This window comes from Frieseomelitta varia, unplaced genomic scaffold (genome assembly GCF_011392965.1).
Source record: "Frieseomelitta varia isolate USP_RPSP 00005682 unplaced genomic scaffold, Fvar_1.2 scaffold_289, whole genome shotgun sequence".
In the NCBI taxonomy this organism is placed as follows: Eukaryota; Metazoa; Arthropoda; class Insecta; order Hymenoptera; family Apidae; genus Frieseomelitta; species Frieseomelitta varia.
Genome location: NW_025110022.1, coordinates 107,637 through 111,462, shown reverse-complemented (window position 1 = coordinate 111,462; position 3,826 = coordinate 107,637). Strand labels below are relative to the sequence as shown.

Below are 3,826 nucleotides of genomic sequence, written 5' to 3'. Positions count from 1 at the left end.
CTTTTAATCCGTTAAATGCCATTTCCTTGTACACGTCAGCTGCGGACCAATGAGCTTTCGAGGCGCCCGAAATGTCCGCCACTCGTACCGCCATTCACTGCCAGGGGACCAGGCATCCTCAAGTGCTCTCTTAGCCTATTCCGTTCGGGATTCCATCGGGATTCCTCGTGTGCGTGTAGTGTGTGTACACAGCCACGCGTGTTCCATTCGATCGCCGCGTATTCGACGAACGCGACACCGGAAGCACCGACCGCCCGCTCCGACAAATAGCCCCGGATTCCGACGCGTGATTCATATTCCGTCCGAGGATCTGAATCCCGCGACCGTTTACCTACGAGGAAGTGACAGGCAGAAAAGGAGAGAAAGGATTTTTAGGAGAGCTTGATACTATTGATATTTTTTTTTTTTTTTAGAAAAGACAAACAAAAAGGGAGAAAAAGGATTTTTAGAAGAACTTGATACTAGAAACCAAGGACCTCTGAGAAAGTGACGGACGGAAGGGTGGAGAAAGGATTTTTAGAAGAAATTAACATTGTTGATATTTTTTTAAAAATCAAGGATCATTCACCTTTGAAGATGCAACAGAGAGAAAGGGAGAAAAAGGATTTTTAAAAGAACTTGACGTTATTGATATTTTTTGGAAATCAAGGACCGTTTACTTCTTAGAAAGTGATAAAAGAAAAAAAGGAGAAGAAAGATTTTTAGAATAACTGGACGTTATTGATATGATTTTAGAAATTAAAGACTTTATATCTAAAGAAGTGACAGACAGAAAGAGAGAAAAAGGATTTTTAGAAGAATTTAATACTATCGAATACTTTTCAGAAACCAAGGATCGTTTACCTCTGAGAAAGTGATAGAAAGGAGCAGAAAGGATATTTAGCAGAACTTGACGTTATTGATATTTTGATCCAGATATCGAGTCTTAGAAAGTGACAAGAAAAAAGGAAGGAAAAGAATTTTCTGAAGGAACATTATTGATATTTTTTTTTAGAAATGAAAGACCGTTTACCTCTGAGGATGTGACAGATAAAAAGGGAGAAAAATTTTTAGAAGAACATGCCATTATTGATGTTTTCTACCTCTAAGGAAGGGGAACTTATAGATCATAGATTATCAGACGAAGAGAGATTATTGCTGAGCAAAGATTCAAAGAAATTTGAAATTTAAAAGAACAGAAAGGAGAAGAAAAAGTTTGTAGGCACGAAGTGTTCGATATTATCTCGACTTCGCAGAAATGCTTCTAGCTAAACTAAAATATGTTTCTCAGAGTCATAATAGTCGAAAATTTTTTTACACGCCCGTTTCTAGAAATTTGAAGTTCGACATGATTTTGAGAAGGAACAAGAAGGAAGATATCTGGATACAAAGTTTCAAGTTGACGTATTATTGTTTCGACGTTTATAGAGAATCGTTACGTTTGTTCGCAGGAGAAAGACTGTGGCGGGTCTTGAACGTGGCGAGAGAAGAAACGAAGGAGAGAAGAAGCGAGGAAAAGGACAACGTGGTGAATTCCCCTGGTGAAAACGACCTGATGGCCGTCCAAGTGTAGAGCGCAATGGATACACAGGTTCGGGTGGCAAGTCGCGCATGAAAATTTCAACGGTGACAATCGCGTCTCGCCAGGCAAAGCGGCCGAGAGCACGCTCCCCTGCCTCTCGATCCGATAATGCACACCTCCGTGCGTATCTCATTAAAGTTCGCGGCGTGAAACGCGCGCCAGAAAGACGCGAAGGGAGGAGGAGAGAAAAAGGAATCGGCGCGAACAACCGTGAAACGCACCGATGCTGATCCGATCACGGCCTGTAATCGAATTTTTTTTCCCACCGTTGTTCTTTTCCTTCTCCGGTTCCCTCTCTTGTTCCCTCCGCTGCTCCTGGCATTATCTTCTGGCGTTGTTCTTGGATCTGCAGCTGCTTGCAAGGAACACCAAGGTAATAGGGAAAGGAAAACTCACGACAGAGCGTTCGTTTCACTCGAGAGTGCTTTGCGCAATACGCTGTTTTTTTTCTTCCCCCCCCCGTGGGAAGAATCTTCTAGTTCTTGGATTTACGCTGATGGAGTAGCACATTCTTATTATAGTTTCGTGTAAATTTCCTTTACTGGCTCGTTAACGTTCCTGTGATCGTTATTTTTTCGTTCGCAATTCGTACATTTTTTCTTTGCGACTCTTTGAGAGAAAGAAATCTGTTATTTTCCAGGTGAACGTGAACGTGACACAAATTATCGGAGACGTAATTGAAGGAGGAAAAAAGAAGAAGGACGATGAGTTACGCAGTTACTACGTAATTTTATGCGAGAAATTAACGAAACAGGTTACACCGATTGATGTAGAAACCTGATAAAAATCGTTAGATTATCGGGAAAGATCACGATTTATTAGTTTTCATTGGACGTCGTTCGTGATTCATTTTTCTCACCGAACCCTGTTGCGCATACCCACAGTCGAGCCTCCTAGAAGACAAATTCATTGAAAAAAAGCAAATGTTTCGAGAAAGATTCCCCGTAAATGTAAAAAATTTTTCAACGCTGACGAACTACGATTAAGTTAAAAATAACTCGATCAACATTAATGGCACGGTTAATCGGGCAAATCGATTGTAATCAATATTTTGACTCCGTTTAACAGCAGCATGGTCACTTTGAATCTAATCAGCAAGCATCGTCGTTGCGTGTGGGTATAGCTTCCACGTGTTATCGACAGTCAGGCGACAAGAGAGTAAATGAATGTGTTTGCAAGATATTAATTGATCCTTTATTACAACAATCGATATAGAGAATTATTTCCTCATCTAAACCTAAAAATGCGCACTTTCGACCATTTATAGAAAATAAATATCAATACCTACGTTGCTCATCATTACTCAAAATATGTATGTGCGAATTGAAAAATTAAAATTTTATCTAAAGAGAAAGTACTATCTATTTAACATCTTCTTTTCATCTTTCTGTGTATTCTTTTAAATTTCTTTTCGTTTATTCTTTTGGGTAACTTTATTCGTTCCTCTACGCTCGTTCAAGATTGATTGTTTTGCTTAAACATTTATATAATGAAGCAACGAGAAATCAAAAGAAACGAGCTTTATAGTACCGTATTCTCCTGGAATTTACCGAGCTCTTAAGGAATTAACTTTCAGAATATTATAGTCCAAGTAATTCTTAACTCGTAAATAACTGCAATTTAATTAACGAACCGCAACATAATTAGAAACGTTCAGCGAATTATACGATAATACTACTGATAATAAAATTCGCCGTTTCTTTTTGCAGTTCTAATTTGTCGTTTGCAGAGTGCTACCTATATGGAAATGGAGCCACCAGTAGAAATAATAATAATTAAAGGAACAGCTCCAACGAAAAGCTGCGAACTCATCATGTCGATCTAATAGAGAAATTGAAGTTCATCTTGTGGCTAAACTACTTCGTTCTAGTCCAACTTCAAATTTTGACAGAAAGATAATGAGACTATTATTCCGTAATATAGGACACGCAAATTTAACATGTCGCGCAATAATTACTCTCTGGTTGACAGATTCCACATATATTTCTCAATCCATTTGACGATATTTTTAGAAAGATTTCACCTGAATCTGAACACATTGATTTAACTCAGAACTTGCGTGCCTATCGTATCAAAATTCGACAAGAAAACATTAATTTCACTAAAAATATCTACATGCATATTTCCATTGAAATAATTGTAGAATCAAAAGACCTTAAACTCGTTGTTCAGAAGAGAATTTTCGTTATTTCTTCTACCTAGATTTTACAATTTTGTGTTAAATTACAGAAATTGACGTATTCACAACATTACTACAAGACTGAC

The 3,826-nt window shown here is 38.2% G+C and overlaps 1 long non-coding RNA gene across 2 annotated transcripts; it reads left to right on the top strand.

The window, feature by feature from the left end:
- The first annotated feature begins 1,005 nt into the window (after window positions 1-1,005).
- On the top strand, window positions 1,006-3,347 carry LOC122529471. 2 transcript variants are annotated; one of them, XR_006306814.1, is made up of 3 exons: window positions 1,006-1,570; window positions 2,202-2,719; window positions 3,271-3,347. It is a non-coding gene; the product is annotated as an uncharacterized LOC122529471 (long non-coding RNA). The 2 variants fall into 2 exon arrangements; XR_006306813.1 differs by having other exon boundaries at window positions 1,006-1,934.
- The last annotated feature ends 479 nt before the right edge of the window (window positions 3,348-3,826 follow it).